This window comes from Magallana gigas, chromosome 3 (assembly GCF_963853765.1).
Source record: "Magallana gigas chromosome 3, xbMagGiga1.1, whole genome shotgun sequence".
Taxonomy (NCBI): Eukaryota; Metazoa; Mollusca; class Bivalvia; order Ostreida; family Ostreidae; genus Magallana; species Magallana gigas.
This window is the reverse complement of record NC_088855.1, coordinates 44168708-44187069: the sequence shown is the minus strand read 5'-3', so window position 1 is coordinate 44187069 and position 18362 is coordinate 44168708. Positions and strand designations below refer to the sequence as shown.

Sequence of the window (18362 nt, the reverse complement as noted above, 5' to 3'; positions counted from 1 at the left end):
TTACCTATTAATTTTATATGAATCGCTGCCAAAAAAATCATGACAGGTACAATATAGAAGGTCGAAAAAATCAAAATGGCTACTGCGACAATTTTTTGTTATTGTTATAGTACTTGGAATAATCTTATTGTAAAAAAGAAATATTTCTAACGTTAGAAGCCTGTGTTTGTTATCGGTATACAAATGTTAACTTTGTTCGGTAATTCAACAGTTTGAGAGTTTTCGGAGTTTCCATAAACCTTGTATAACAGATACCGTCCAACTTATAGATTTTCCCTTCGATCACAAAATAAATAAATATAACGATTTAAATTATATACCTAAATATAGTTGCTTTGATTTTTCCGGTTAGTTGTAGTTTTTAAAAATTTTCTTGGGGTCTTATTTTACATAACATACCGTTGTGTCAATTTTCTACAACTATGAAGAACAGTCCCGGTCGGGATTTAGCAAAATTATGACAAAGTATCAGGCAATTGCAAAAAGCTGAACTTTAGCATACTACATGTAGATTGAAACAACTAATTCAAACTCATAATTTTTGGAACATACCGGAGGAAAACGTGAACAATTACACATTCAAACTTTCAAGACCCCGCCTTTCAGTACTCTCAGTACTTTGATTTACCCAGAGAGACTGTGGCCGATCGCGGTCTTTTTATTGTACTGCCTTTCATGTGATTTGGAATAAAAGTTTAACAACACAGTCAGTTAAATAGTTTCATTTTTATGGCCACGAATGCTAGTAAACACTTATCCTAGTTTATCCTTATAAAGTCATAGATGGATCTGCTCTCGTGATAATATTGCCTGTACTAGCTGTCGTGGTCAATAAAGCTGACTTTAATCTGCGTTGGTAAATTCTTATACCAAAATTAAAACATATAGAAGGCAGTGCGTTCCTTTACTTATACATGTTTACATAAAATTCCTCTCAAGATAAGGTTTTTTAATGTTAAGATTTCCTGAACGGATGTTTAGTTCAGTTTTAAAAGTTCAGAATCAACTCTAAAATACCATGTTTTACAACATACATGTATAATACAAGGCACAAAGTAATATAAAATTCATTCTAGATTCTATCAACAAAGTCTTCTATACATTCAACTCAACCAGTTTTTCAAAATCCTAAGCTCTGCAATTGATATTTAATGTCAAGTTTCAGAAATAATTAATAAAACTAATTAATTAGTGTGTATCCACAACTCCCTAAAAAGCTCCCATTAAAACATGCGCGCGCATCAGGAAGCCAGGTGTTATCTGGCGGCCGCCAAATAATTATGTGGCGGCCGCCAGAAAATTATGTGGCGGTCGCCAGAAAATTATATGGCGGCCGCCAGAAAATTATGTGGCGGCCGCCAGATAATAAGTGGCGGCCGCCAAATAATTATCTGGCGGCCGCCAGATAAAATATTTTTCTTACGTGGCACCAATGGGCTTCCGTACAATTATCCAAATTTCCAAGCTAAAAAAAACATGGATCACCACGGATTATCTGTAGGTCTACATGTGTCCGAGTTTGTTTCGGGGGCCGCTATGCTGTATTCCCAATTGTATTTTTAAATTTTGTTACAGTTTTTCTTCCAATCATTATTTTAATTAAAATATAATAACCTATGTATATGCACCAGTGTTAAAACGTAACACATATTTTGGTATTAACGTTATTAATAATCATACATTAAAATTTGCTTAGCTTCGTTCTAAATCGTGGAAAAGGGAGACAACAGTAACCATTTAATTTATTTAAAAAAAATCTTTTATTTCAAGTTATCGTTTAACATTATACATGTAAAAATATACATATCAACTTGGGGGGGGGGGGTGTCATTAATTGTTATATGGCATGTAATAACAACAGCGAGCAAGAGTTTTCAAGTAAAAGGGACGTCCACCATGCAGTGCACGTGTGTAATCCTGATTTAAAAATAGATCAAAAGGGGGAGGGGTCATCACAACAAGTTGTAACATATTGTCTATTACGGTACAGTGTAAGTAATAATTGGTGTTGGATTATCATTATTACAAAAGAGTCATTAGTTTGGATTAAAACAAATATAAATTTATACAGCTGGAATGTTTACTGGAGGGACTAAATCGCCAAAGCGGGGTGTGACCTGATTTTCGTTCAGTTAGGCGATTTCATTAATCTTTAAAAGGGATCATAACTCGCGTGTCTTACTAAATGTACATTACTACATTTAACAATTACTAATCAAGTGTGTTTCTTAATTCTACAGATTTATTCTAAAACATCCGATCCAAAGTATAATATACATGTGTGTAGCTGTTACAAAACAAATGTCAAACAATTCATCTGACCCCCTCCCCATGGATCTTTGCCAATGGATGAGTTCATTCGTTTCGTGAACGGTAATAGCAGGATTTCGCGCCATAATGTCTCATTCATAGTTTTTCGCGCCATAATGTCTCATTCATAGTTTTTGCGCGCCGATTAGCTGACGAGTCCGTAGGGATCATGCGAATTGAAGTTACAGTTAAGGTTTTTTTTCTTCATGCATTTGAGAATTCACCCTTTTTTAATTGCTTGTCAAAATGATTTTGATGAAGCTGCCCACACACATTAAAAAACAATACGTGTTTGTATACCCTTTCATATTTCATATGGTTGGAAATTTTTAAAAATGCCTTTCAGTTGATTTTGCATCTTAATATAACAAATACATTTTTTAAAAATAAAACTACTATTTACTCTCCAGCTTTCAAGCTTACATGCACTTATATGATATGTGTACATTCCTAAAAAAAATTGAATTAATAAAATAAATGAATTTCAAGTGATACATATGTACATGTTCTAGATCGAAGAAATGACTGACACTTCGTCTTAAATTTGCACGTTCCGTTTATAAATCTATGGTCAGCAGCGAAAATTAAAATTCATTTCTGATTAGATAGCCTAATTGATACATGCATGCTTCCATTGAATAATTTTGTTTAGTCAGGCAAGCTTTTTGGAAAGCTATTACTTGTTTTTGTATCTTTGTTTACTTCGTACAAGTTGGTGGGAAAACATGGTTACCGGCGGTCGATCAAATTACTTTCAATATCACTTTATATTCACAACACCCATTTAGATTATTTTTTATGTACTTTCTTATTTATTTTACAATGTAAGATAAAATCATTTAATTCACTTATTCATAAAGTACCCGTAGCAAATTCTCCTATACTGGCGTGCGACCAGTTCTCGCCGAGTACCATTTCTCGCGAGTACATTGTGACGTCATTTTATTAACATATAAAATAATGTACGAAAAATGACGTCACAATGTACTGGTGAGAAATGGTACTCGGCGAGAACTGGTAGCACGCCAGTAACATCCCCATCTAATCCAAGCATTATTTATTAGTTTATTATTATTAATTAACCTAAAATAAACCTATAGTTATGATTGGTGACATGTCTTATTAAAGCAAAGTTGCCTTTTGTTAAGAATACAAACAATCTTTTAAAGATTTATGAGATAATTAATTCTTCAATTTATTTTGTTTTCGGTTGTCATCGCTAAAAAATTCTAGCTAATCAAGGACATCAGACATGCCTCGTAAGCGGCAGACAACAGGACGCACTGCCACAGCTACATCCTCATCATCAAGACAACCCTCCAAATGGGTAAAGAGAAGCAGCAGGACACCCCAGACCGATGTACAAGCATCACAGCCAGATCTTCATGTGCCACACAGCAAAGAGCACCAGCTCTCCAACCGCCTCTTTCTGTGGAAGCCACGCAGCAAACAACTTCGGCTCCTCAAATTGCTCTTAATATGCAGCATTGGCTCCTCAACCAGCTCATCAGATGCAAGCATACCTGCCACCTGCACAGCCTCCACAGCAGTCCCCACAACCAACTACTCACCAGTTTGGAGAAGGTAATGTTATAGTACCTATACAATCTCTTCATAACTTGGGCCATGTGAGTGATTCAATTAAGCAAAATATAATCCAAGGTAGATTTATTGAACTTCATACACTCCTACCACCCTCTGGGGGGCCAGGGGGCTACACCTTGTCACAAGAAACTTCTCATTAATAGTGTAGGAGAGATTATTACAAAAGAAAATGTCAAAAAAAGTTGACTCCGTTGAAAAATGGACTGATGCTATGCACATTTTCGCTTCTATTTATTTGTCTGCACACCCGTCCAAGTCTGCTGAACTGTTAAAATACATAAATACAGTTAGATTAGGAGTAGCAAGGGGGTCAAAAGGCTGGTACGATTACGATACACAGTATAAACTTCGCCAGGCTCTTGGAGGTTGACGCAGAGCTGTGGCTTCTATATATGTCTTCCAAGCTAGTTAACCACTATCAGAGCACGCAATCGTAAATATCTGGGCACAAGTGTTTTGATTTCAATTACAAAGGCAATTGTTTAAAGAGTAATTGCCAATACTCACACTCTTGCATTCGTTGCGCAGGCATGCACCCAGTTATTACATGTAGCTGCAATCAAATCATACACACAGAATGGGCAAAGAACATCTCAATCTTCCTTTCGTACAAATCCCATCAACTCAAACAGGTCCTACACAACAGCTAACCACAATTTAAATGAGTTTAAATTTTTTGAAAAAAATTAAATTTCATCTAATCAATTCTAGAGAGATGTCATCAGACGCATAATTACAAGTGCAACTTAGATATCATGTTTTGGAATTCGTCTGAGGTCATTTTAACACGATTAAAATGAGGTTAAACTTTTTGAAAAATTTAAATTTCATCAAGTCAATTCTAGAAAGATGTTTTCAGACTAGAATTGCATGCGCAGCTTAAATATCATGTTTTAAAATTAGCCTGAGGTCCTTTAAACACAATTTAAGTGAGTTTAAAATTTTTGAAAAATTTAAATTTTATCTACTCAATTCGAGAAAGATGTCATCAGACGCAGAATTGCAAACGCAACTTAAAAATCATGTTTTAAAATTAGTCTGAGGTCATTTTAACAAGATTTTAATGAGTTTTAAATGGGAGTAGAGAAGATTTTCTAAGATTTAATACATTTTAACTATATGGCTATATTGGCCCCACCCTAGAGCCTGAACCCCTGACACAGGGATCATGAATTTCACAATTTTTGTAGAGGGCCTAATGGATATCATAACCAGGCATTTAGTTTTTAACAAATATATATGGTAGTAGAGATATATATGGTAGTAGAGAAGACGATTTTCTAAGATTTAATACATTTTTATTATATGGCCATATTAGCCCCACCCTAGAGCCAGAACCCCTGACCCAGGGACCATGAATTTCACAATTTTGATAGAGGGCTTCATGGACATTATAACTATGCAACCAGTTTTTTCTCAGATGTGTGGGAGTAGAGAAGATTTTTGAAAATTTGGCTTCTTTTTTTTTGCATACTTGGCCCCATCTGTGGGGCCCCGGGGTGGTAGAGACATGAATTTTACAAGTTCCTAAAATGCTACAGATGTGTAACAAAGGTTACGTAATCAACAGATACATGTCTCTCAAACTTTATATAAAATTCGAAAGAGAAATGTACAACATACTTGCCTAAAGACGCTGGTAATAAACAAGAGGCCCAGGGGCCACATCGCTCACCTGAGCAACAATTGCCTTAATTCTGATCAAATTAGCATTACAGTATCAAAATATCATGACAACTAAGTACAGTAGATCTTGCTAAAAAAAATTGAAAATCTGCCAATTTATATCCACCTCTTTTTTTTGGTAAATACCAAGCCCCTTTTATCGTTGTACCTGTAAGAAGATTTTTCTCTATTCCTATATACCCTCCCCCCCCCCCCCAATTCTTGGCCCCACTTTTTTGCTCTAGGGAATCATGGTTTCATCAAACTTAAATCTGCATAACCTGTGCTTTCACACTAAGTACCGAGTTTTGGACCGAAAACTTTCCTAGAATATTTTTAAAGATTTTCTCAAATTATATTCCTATGTAAAGATTCAAACCGCCATCACGACCCGCCCTACCACTAGGGACTGTGATTTTGCAAACTTGGATTTACACTACCCGAGGATGCCTCTACACAAGTTTAAGCTTTTCTGGCCAAATAGTCTTTAAAAAGAAGATTTTTGAAGATTTTCTCTATATATTCCTATGTAAAAATTCATCCCCCATTGTGCCCTCACCCTACCCCTGGACTATTATTTAAACAAACTTGAATCTATACGATCTGGGGATGCTTCTACTCGGGCTTTCCTTGCATAACAGTTTTGAGAAGAAGATTTTTAAGGATTTTCTCTCTATATAAAAATTTATCCCCCATTGTGGCCCCGCCCTACCCCCAGGGACCATGATTTGAACAAACTTGAATCTACATTATCTGAGGATGGTTAAACGCCAATTTGAGCTTTCTTGGCCAGAGAGTTTTTAAAAGAAATTTTTTTTAAAGATTTTCTCTATATATTCCTGTATAAAAATTTATCCCCCAATTGTGGCCCCACCCTACCCCCGAAGACCATAATTTTAACAAACTTGAATCTACACTATCCGAGGATGCTTTCACTAAAATTTGAGCTCTCCTGGCCTTATAGTTTTTGAGAAGATTTTTAAAGATTTTCTCAATATATTCCTATGTAAAACATGATCTCCAAATTGTGGCCCCACCCTACCCCCGGGGACAATGATTTGAACAAACTTGAATTTACACTACCTGAGGATGCTTCCATTTTAATTTGAGCTTTTCTGGCCTAATAGTGTTTGAGAAGAAGATTTTTAAAGATTTTCTCTCTATATTCCTGTTAAACTTGATCCCCTATTGTGGCCCAACCCTACCCACAGGGACCATGATTTGAACAAACTTGAATCTACATTACCTGAGGATGCTTCCATTTTAATTTGAGCTTTCCTGGCCTAATTTTTGAGAAGAAGATTTTTAAAGATTTTCTCTATATATTCCTATGTAAAAATCCATTCCCCCATTGTGGCCCCACCATACCACCAGGGACTATGATTTGAACAAACTTGAATCTACACTACCTGAGGATGCTTCCACTTTAATTTGAGCTTTTCTGGCCTAATATTTTTTTAAAGATTATCTCTATATATTGAACGTATATATATTGAACTTATATATATATTAACTTGAATCTACACTACCAGAGGATGTCTCCACACCAGTTTAAGCTTTCAGGCCGAATAGTTTTTGAGAAGAAGATTTTTAAATTTTTTTTTCAATAATTCTCAATTATCTCCCCTTTAAAGAGGGCGTGACCGGCACTTCATTTGAACAAACTTGACTTCCCTTCACCTAGTGGTGCTTTGTGCCAAATTTGGTTGAAATCTGCCCAGCGGTTCTTGAGAAGAAATGAAAATGTGAAAAGTTTACAACGACGACGACAACGACAGACAACGGACAAATTGTGATCAGAAAAGCTCACTTGAGCCTTAGATCTATTCTAACAAAGGAAAGTCTAGTGAAATTAATAACATTGCTTTGTTATGTAAATGTCAACAATACAGTGTGTCGATTTATCTATTTCGTAAATGTCCGATAATGCAATATCCACCCGTGCACGCACGGGTCAAAGTCTAGTATCCATTTAATATCTAAATCAGATATACTGTTTCTATCCTGCACATCATATACTAGTATATTACGTAAAAATAGTGACGTTAAGTTTTACTTTAGAAATTTATATGTTTCTACTGTTTCCACCACTGTGGCATTGATTTTACTGTCGATAAAATGTGTCTGTTAAATTGGAAATTGGATATGGGTCATTTATTATGTACGGAAGTTTTCAATGGCATTATACAGTTCATTATTTTGTCGGCTGTTCTTTTGTGTTTTGTTGGGGCAAATTGTTTTTTCTCGGTCTTGAGTTCGTTATACATGTTGTTAAAGATATATTTTAGGTAGGAATATAAGGATTCAAGGCTTCGGTACTACTTCCATTCCTGCTACGTCACATTGAGAACTTGAAAACAAACACCATTTTCTGAAATTTGCTGTGTACAACCCTTTTTTAAAATACTTTCGGATTATTGCAAAATTGTCAGCAAATAAAAAGAAATCGACTTTCAAATTATTTTTAATATAATACATAAAATATTTATAATGGCACACTGTAATACAGGCCGGACTGGTCGTTTTAAATGCACGTTGGAACTTTTTAGTCAGGCCGAAGTGTGAAGTATAAAACGAAATAGAAACGAAACGAAACCTACCAAAACGAAATCAAATTGATGGAAACCAAAACGAAATGAAACAAAACCAAAACGAAACGAAAACTACAGAAACAAAATGAATTCAATCGAGCAAAATTAAATCATGTTCATTGATATACATGAATATGTGACCATTTCAATTTTAAAATATATTACATGTATATATTAAACTGTTTACTAGAATTTTAGAAGTAACGCATTTGTAGGTGTGGATACACTTCAAACTTATCGCCCATATCAACTAAGTATAAACATCAATTTCCAAGTATCACTTTTATTATTTAATACCATTCATTTGTAATCATACTTGTAAACACAAATCATACTTTAAAACCAGCTGGCGATTAATGTTTTGCTATAATCAAACTATATTAGATTATGCACTTTTATAAACATTAAAATAAAAGCGGAGGACTAGTAATTTTTTGAAAAACATTATGGCATATTGCAATTGGTCCTCGACCGTTTGAGATAAACTGAGTTGTCACACGTGCTTTCGCATTTTAAGACAAACAGTATTAGTTACGGACAGACAGACTGCCTAAATAAATTATCTTTGTGAACTGAAAAGACCACATTAAAGGGGAGACAAAGGCGAGCTCTGGAGGCACTGCAAAACCTGTCCTTTTATGGGAGAGCCAATGAGCAACTTCTACAAAGATATGGATGACATCAGAGAGTAAAACAATTTAGAAAAGCTGGCCAACTTCTCCTGGAAGGTGCTTTTGGCCGAAAAAGCATAAGTGAAAAGGAAAAGAGGGACTTCTATCATTTTATTGCAAATGCTCTCACAGAGGATGAAGTTGGTAAAGAAGTCTTGAAGGATAACAGCCTTCTAGATTTGGGAGCTTCTTTGTTCGAAAAATTAGGCAAACAGCGTGCCTCAAAAGTGAGGTACAGGTTGCGCCTTCTTGCAAGACTTAAACGAAAACTAAGGGACCGGAATGTTTCACACGGATTAGATATGAGCTCATACATTAAACCCGAAAACTATATGTTTTTAGAATCTACTAAGGAATTGGTTGGCGTTTGTGACGAAAGAAGTTTGAATAGAGAAATGGGGGGGGGGGGGGGGGGGATTGGACATTTAATAAGGCGTATGGCCAATTTTAAGATTGGTAAAGCAATCAAAGAGAGAGATACCATATTAAGACAAGAGGCTACAGATTTCATCGCATTACACGAGGTGGAATGGACAGAAAAAATTTCCAATATTGCCCACCAAACTACCAAAGAAAAGCGATTCAACAAAAAAGACATGCTTTCGGTAACCGAAGACGTGATAAGTCTCCAAAAATTCCTTCACACAAAGTTGAGGGAGTATACAGCACTTCTAAATACAGAAAAAACCATCTAAAATTGGAGAAATTTCGCCAAAATTTTACTTCGTAAAGTGGAATCTTTCAATTTCCCAAGGGGAAATGAAGCGTCATGAAATGAAGATGTTACTAGCAAAGTTCCTGGATTGAGCCAACTGCTTGCAGTGTAATAGCGAGATAGTCAACACACTGCAGACACTCGAGCAAGAAATGCTAAACGGTATATTAAGTATAATATTTTTAAAAATATATTTCAAATGCTCCATTTTATGAAACTATGATGAAAAAGGAAGAATCTGCTGATGTTCGCATTGACATCTTTATTTTTCATCATGGATCTAGTAGAAGTTATTGGGAAGCAAAATAGAAAAGTCCCAATTCTCCTTACACCTGCCATAAGAAAAGGGATTGATCTATTGGTGGCGACTAGAGAGGAAGAACTTTGGCATTTCTTTTAACAATCCTTATGTCTCTGCAAAGGTACTTAGATTTAAATAACTATTAGGTCACTTTTATTCTGGGGAACTGAAAAGCAATAGTGCAAGAGACATTTAAAATATGTTTTACAGTGTGACAGTTTACCTAAATTGTGTAATTCGTGGCCCCCGGTCAAGGGGTTCAGGCCCTAGGGTGGGGCCAATATGGACATAAAGTAAAATGTATTAAATCTTAGAAAATTCTCTTGATGAGCAGAACAATAGAAATCGACAACTAATGTGGCGGTAGTCGGAGATAAAAGGGAAATAATGGGTATTTATGAATTTATGTCAGCTTTATACATTAAAACTAATGTAATTAAAGGTTATATGATGAAAAGAGTTGTACAAGTATTTTTATTATTTAATAAAAAGATATCCAAAACAGTTTTTGAACTTTCTAAATATGCATTTATGCTTACATAATATATTCGTTGTTTCACAGGATATTGAGAGATAGTATATAATGTATATGTTTTCATACAAAAACTAAAACATCCCGTCACCCATCCCTAGGGGCAAGACAAAAACTCTAGGGCATTTAAAAAAACCCATAAAATTCTACTGTTTACACAAACCGAAGTGTTAAAACACAACAAGCATGCACTAAAAGAAGCAATGAATCATATTTTTAAAAAGATGTAGTCTTAAAACTGTTACGGTATGTGTAAACAAATTGAGTAGGGCACGTTTACTCAATTTGTTTGCACATACCGGTACCGTTGCAGTAATAAGACTAAGGTTTATAATGCTTGTCGAATGATGTTTTCTTTGACCGTTGCATTTAACGCATAAATTATCGGCTAAAGCTCGTTTGACAAAGATTTCCTATGTATGCTTTGTGAAACGGGAATATCGACTAGAATGTGTCCTTATAATTGTTAATGCTTTCAAATTTTTAAGTAATTTTTTTTTTAAAAAGAGTGCAACAAAGAGCTAGATTCACGAAGGATCAAAATGTGCCTTAAATTTTTCACAAAAACTTAAGTTTGAAACAATACAAATTGTAAATTACTTATAATGTAGGGCACAATATTCTGCTTCTATGCCTATGAAATTTTTTCACCTCGGTCCCAACGTTTAGCATATGCGCATCTTTAAACATACCATGGTCATTAAAAATAGCTGAAAATTAAAGTGTGATTTTTATGACAACGCAAGCTTTCAGACTGCTTTAAACAGCAGTTTTACCTCTACAGCTTTCAATTTAAGAATAAAAGGCATAAAATAAAACCATATTCGCCAATCGTCAAAATTTTTTTTTATTGCAGTTGCAGTAGATTGTAAAAATTAAAAGTAGTTTAATAATGCTAGCGCAAATGCTCATTGTAGGTGTATGGGACACTTCCATGTTGTGACGTACTACAACTGTATATATCGAAATAAAAAATTAAATCAATTTAAAATTATTTACTTTCAAATACCGGTAACTTCTAAAATGTAGTTTTTGATTTAGTATTGTTAAATTTTATAAAAGTATTTTAGTTAAAATGTTTTTTAATCGACATCAATATTGACAAGTGTCCCATAACACCTTAAATACATTTTTTTTTACAAGATTTATTGACAAAGAAAAAGACAGCAGAAAAAGATACAAAGGATACAAGTTCACATATCTCACAATGTAATAGCTTGTCTCTTAAAGAGAAAGAACATAATGGAGGTCTATGTATTATGCATATAACTCTTTACAAATGTACCTGTATACTACTTGAATAAGGAAGTTAGTGAGAATAAGATGAAAGAAAAGTGTTTGTGTGCGAGTTGGGGGGGGGGGGGGGGGTAGTACATTATATAACCTATTGAATCTGATAAATATAGCTAGTATATCATAATAATAAGTCACATATTTTTTGCCAGTGCCTTTCAAACTCTGAGAATCTACAATTTTTAAGCAAAATATATTTCTCCACGGATATTCTGTTTTTCAATATATTTTCGAGTGCACCAAAATTCAGCTTTGGAACTTCTTTATATCTACTTACAAATATGTATTGTTTTATTATTAGAATTAAAAGATTATGTACTTTATACAAATTTCTCTCTTTATATTTTCCAAATAAAATTGAGTTTTTGTCAAATGTTACTTGCATTTCCAATTTCCTTAACAACCACTCCTCACATAGTTCCCAAAGTTCTTTTACACAATAGCAATCTACAAATAAGTGTTCAATAGTCTCATTAACTCTTTTAAAAAAGGAGCAGACTGGGGATTCTTTAACCTTAATCTTGCGAAGATATTCATTTATTGGTATTCTGTGTAAAATTTGAAATTGTAGCCATTGTAGTTTTGACTCTTTAGTAGTTTTAAACGGAAGTTCAAATATTTTGTTCCAGTCTTTGTTGTTAAAAACAAAGCCCCTTTCTAGCCATTTATTTACAGATGTAATTGGCTCTCTTTTCTCCTTAAGAAAAACACCCTCATTATCAAAAAGATCTTGTATATGTATAAAACCAGCATTAAAATAGTGTTTTAGGAAAAAAGAACTGTTATTAACTTTTATTTTTGGGTTGAGCCAGATGTTTTCAAATGGAATATTCATAACGTCTTGTCTAGTTGCTTTTACGATTAAAATCCAGCTGTTAAAAACTTCTTTCCAAAAAATTTTTTTTGTATTTTTACATAAATTAGATGTAAAGTCCATACCTTTAACCCATAGGATTTTTAATTTTGTTTGTAATTCTGCCTCTAAGATATTTATCCATTTTGTGTCTAAGAAAATTATTCTTTTTATCCAACTAGACTTTAGAGCAAAGCTAAAATCTGTAAAATCTATCATTTTTAAATCACCATATCCATAGTCCTGTATAATAGTGTTTCTTTTTACTTTGTGAATATTGCTTCCCCATAAAAATTGGTAAATTTCCTTATTTATAGTTTTTGTTAAATCAGAGTCTGGGTTAGGTAAAGAGAGCACCAGATGATTTAATTTGGGCAGAATCAATGTTTTTATTACTGAGATTTTACCAATTGGGGTTAGTTTTCTTAATTTCCATTGGTTTAAATACCTTAAGTACATTTTTATAATTTTATAATACAAGTTTGCTAATCCTTTTTTCTAAATATATTCAGTTTTAAGTGATGATGGTATCAAACCCACAACCTAAAATGCTAAATCTATAAGGTTATTGAAGGTCTGGTTCTCTAACCACTGAGCCATTTCAGTCACAACGATGTGTGTTATTTTAATGCTATATGTGACTTTGGCAATGACATAGCGGACATGTGTTATTTTTCTTAAACTTCTATTTTGGGGATACAAAATGATATTTTTATTATATAGTGGGTCATCACTATATGTTTTTAATACCCACAGGGAGAGTTTTTGTCTACCCCTGGAGATGGGAGATTGTTTTAAATAAAACATGTTTACTAGCCACCTTCTTAAAGTTTATCTATGAAAACATATCCACATAAAAACTATCTTGAAAGTTAACAAATATGGGGAAATCATTTTTTACCAGAGTCATCAAGTCATGCATTCCATCATGATTTTTAAGTTGTTCGCTAGAAGTATAGGTTTCATAGTTCCTTTTGAAAGATTGCATGCAAAGAAGTGATCGTCAGCACAATATTATAATTTTTCTACTCCACAATGAAACTTTATTAAATGCATATATGAGATTTCTCGAAAAGTTTGTTAATAGACTACGATACTCTGGTGAGATCTTTTCTTACTATTGTATTACAGTACCTTATCCGTTCTTACATATGCTTTAATACACGACCCCTCCCCCCCCCCCCCCCCCCCAATATCTTAAATGATTTTGTCTATCTATCCAAAGAATTTTAAATATCAATTCTATGTAAGAATCAAAATTCGGTGGCCGCTCACAGTCACGGATTTTCTTCTTCATACTTTACAATTTGATAGACTCTGATGAGTAATAAAGCCTAACACCATTTGTTTGTTGCTATGTTGTCCCGTTGCCATGGTAACAGAGCGTAAAGATGTAAAAATGACATTTTAATTCTTATTAGATTACTTTTAGGGTAGAATATATTATGAAATAAAATGGTCATTCTTCAAGAAAGAGAAAAACATTTATGGAGAAACACATACAGTCAAACCTCCTTATCTCGAACTACATTGGACTGCTTAAAAACTTCGAGATATCCCAGTATTCGAAATGTTAACGATGAATTTCTTAAAGTATAAGTAATTGGGACTTACGAATCATTTCGACATATCAATTGTATTCGAAATATTGGTGTACGAAATACAGAAGTTCAACTGTATTTTAAAAGTGTTTCGATGGTAACTAAAGGGAAATTTCAAAATATGATTTTTTCGTTTAATATGAATAATAATTTTGAATTTTGTGGTACACATAATTATGGGTTTGCAATTAAGATTTTAAAAATACAATTTGAGAATCGTTGCTATGGTAATAAGATGAAATAAAGGCATTTTCTAATATTTTGAGGCATTTTTGAATTGGTATTATTCATATAAAAAGTATAGATAAAATATATCAGTTGGTAAGAAAATATCAAGTATGTCCTAGACTTGAAAGCAACGTGAAACAAATCTGACATTTGCCGAAAATAACAGTTGTTATGGACTTTCAAAAAGTAAGAATTTCTGTGTGATTTGATTTTCTACGCAACTTTAATTTCCATAGCAACAACGCTTTTATGTTGAATTACAAAGTTTTATGGTAAAAAATTAAACCTTTCAGGAATTACAACATTTCAAAATCATCTTCAATTTTTTTCTATTTCTTGGCCTTGTTACCATAGCAATGAGAGTTTTTTTTATAACTAAAATGAATATCGCATGGACATTGGTAAGGGTATAAAAATAAATAATTTCCCTTTTCAGCTAATAAAAAATGCAGAAAATCAATTTTAAAAAATTCTAACGGTTTCCATGGTAACATTTTAAAAGTTAAGGTTTCTCCATCAATTTTGTTCTATGAAATAAGAATTGACAATAGAACAAAGATTGTTTTATGTCTTTGATATTTTAAACAAGTGGAAAAACCTTCTAATATGGCTTTTAATTAGGTAAGTTTTGCTATTTTTCATCTTAAGCCTCAGTTACCATTGGCAACGGTTACCCCAAGCACCCAGCTTTTAGTGTCTTTTTGCATTTTACACCTAGGTGTGTCCATGTATGAAATATAAAAAAATTTTTACTATGCGTGGCCAGACCCTCTTATAAATCATTGATTCTTACATAGAATCGACGCCTACGGATTGATGCATTAAAGAGGTAGCATGATGTGTTTGCAACTATTTATTGGTGCGAATTATGAATAGGAAATCGGAGCGAATATTAAAAATAGCCATCGTTACGAACCTGCTCACCATTATAGTACAGGGGATATTATCTTGCTATAAAACAATAGTTTAATGTCAGGTGTCTGTGTCTCACATAGGGTGAGAGTGAGTGAAAACCGGGGGTACTGAGTTCAATTCAAAATTTCATTTCACGACTAGAGCTTATGGGCATTTCCCAATTTATCCCTTAATTAAAATGTTGAACATTAAAATTTGTTTGATTCTTGAACTTTAACAATGTTTTTCCAAAATTCCACAAAAATCAGATACAGCATTTTAATTCACAGGTGACGATATGTACAATGTGCAAGTAAAGGGACTTGTTAGTGAAAGTCGCATGTGTGTTATATTATACATATCTTTCCGCTGAGATAAAAGAACAAGAGGCCACTAGGACTTAACGGTCACCTGAGTAGCATATAAACTATACACAAACTTGTCGAGGAATCTCATACATGCATTTAATTAGGTTTCATTCTGGGTAGAAAAATTATAAATTTGTAAATACAACCATCTCCCTGCCTGAAATCTTTTAAAAAGAACTATGAAACCTATAATTTTGGCGAAAAACTTAAAGATCTGGTCTACAAAATCATGAATTCAGTTTAATCAGGTGACCTAAAAATGCTACAGATGTGAAATAAAGGTTACATAATCAACAGATACATGTATCTCAAACCTTAAATAAAATTCGAAAGAGAAATGTACAACATACTTGCCTAAAGACGCTGCTAATAAAAACGAGCAACAACTTTGCAACTGTTCTTTCAGACCCTGTCCATCTAATATCCTAAATTAGATACACTGTTTCTATCCTGCACGACTTCTATATTATGTAAAAATAGTGACGTTAAGTTTTACTTTAGAAATTTATGTATGTTTTTAGTGTTCCCACCACTGTGGCATCGATTATACTGTCGATAAAATTCTCTGGTTATATTTGAAATTGGATATGGGTCATTTATTATGTACAGGAGTAAACAGTACATTATTTTGTCGGCTGTTCTTTTGTTTTGTTGGCGCAAATTGTTTTTTCTTGGACTTGCGTTCGTTATACATGCTATGAAAGATATATTTTTGGTAGGAATATTAGGATTCTAGGTTTCGGCAGCACTTAATTCCAACCTGCTACATCACATTGAGAATTTGGAAACAACAAATTGTCAGGAAAGAAAAAGAAGTCGATTTTCAAATTACATAATAAAATATTTATAATGGCACACTGTATTACAACCCGGGTTGGTCGGTTCATATGCTTATAATTAAATGCACGTTGGTGCGTTTTTGTCAGGCCGAAGTGTCAAGTATGAAACGAAATCTACCAAAACGAAATCAAATCGATGGAAACCAAAAAGAAATGAAGCGAAACCAAAATGAAACGAAAGCTACAGAAACAAAATAAACTAAATCGAGCAAAATTTAATTATGTTCATTGATATACATGTATATGTGACCATTTCAATTTTAAGATATATAACATTAAAGTTTTTACCAGAATTTAAGAAGAAACAGGTTATGTTTGTTCAATTCTAGATAGGCACATTTGTAGGTGTGGATACACTTCAAATTTACCCCATTTCTATGCAAAACAAAAAGATATTAAGATTCTAACTAAATATATACCTCAATTTCCATGTATCACTTTTGGTTATTTTTTAATACAATTCATTTGTAATCATACTTGTAAACACAAATCAGACTTTCTTGTCACACTTGCTTTCGCTTTTTAAGACAAACAGTATTAGTTGATTATTGACAGACTGCCTAATTAAATTATCTCAGTGAACTGAAAAGACCACATTAAAGGGAGACAAATCTCCTTTTCACAGGATATCGATAGTTTTTTATTAACCGGGTTTTCCGACGGAAAAATCCTGTTATTAAAATGGTGAAAAGGGCGGGAAGCTGCCAAAAAGGTACCCCAATTGTACGGATAACTCCTGTACAGTTTTGAAGATAAGAAGTTTTTCTTTCGCGGATCAATTGTACATATATCAGATTTGTGCATATTGCTGGGATTTTGATTTCTGATAATTAATGAAAAAATACCAGCTTTTGAACTTAGTTATTTTTTTTTTGCAAAATATTGCATATAGGGTACTCCATTAAATGAAAACCCGGTTTGCTGTCACATTGACAGCTTTTCACTTGTTTGTATATGTTTTTATATAAAAACTAAAATAAGATGGCTAGTATACATGTTGTTTTAAATCAACCTCCCATCATCATTTCTTTTCGAAAAACCCGGTTAGAAATAGTAACGCAACTTCTAAAACACCTTATTTTGATAATTAATTACTTAATATTACAAGCAAGGGCAGATAACCACTATGAAATGTTTCAACCACCGTCTAAAGAAGAGAATTTTTTTTTACCATAAATGAATTAACACTATATTTCAACCACCGTCTAAAGAAGAGAATTTTTTTTTACCATAAATGAATTAACACTATATGCCTATTTTGGCCCCGCCCTAGAGTCAGAAGCCCTATGATCATTATGTTAAAACTTTCTATCTTGAGAATTGTAGGAGAAGTTATCCGTACAATGAGGGTACCCTATATGCAATATTTTGCCAAAAAAGACCAAGTCAAAAGCTGGTATTTTTTCATAAATTATCGGAAATTAAAATCCTAGCAATATGCACACCTCTGATATATGTACAATTGATCTGCAAAAGAACAACTTCCTATCTTGAAAACTGTAGGAGGAGTTATCCGTACAATGAGGGTACCCTTTTGGCAGCCGCCCGTCATTTTCACCATCTTAATAACCGGATTTTTCCATTGGAAAACCCGGTTAAAAATGATACAATGCTTACTTGTAGAACCATATTTTTGCTCATTTTTGTATATACTATGTCCATTTTTTTTTCTTAATTGCTTTTTAAACATTTTTAAATTTAAAAAAAAATGCATGGCTTGATATTTAAAGGACCAGACAGGGATGAAAATTCTATGTACTACAGTTATTGCCGAGATCAGAGAGATGCCGCGGACATTATTCTCCAATATACCACGAACGTCATCAGTAAATTATCAGATCAGAAATACCTATATTTGTCTCGCACTGATCATGAAAGTACAACTTTAAACCGCAA

At 33.4% G+C, this 18362-nt stretch overlaps 1 protein-coding gene across 1 annotated transcript in view; it reads right to left on the bottom strand.

Annotated features, from left to right (window-relative positions):
* The window catches only part of LOC105320164 (beta-1,3-galactosyltransferase 5), a 38201-nt gene extending 22109 nt beyond the window's left edge, over window positions 1-16092 (bottom strand). The window contains exon 1 of the mRNA XM_066079948.1: window positions 15978-16092. The gene's annotated coding sequence lies outside the window, so the exon portion shown is untranslated. The remainder of the gene's footprint in view (window positions 1-15977) is intronic.
* Window positions 16093-18362: the final 2270 nt, after the last annotated feature.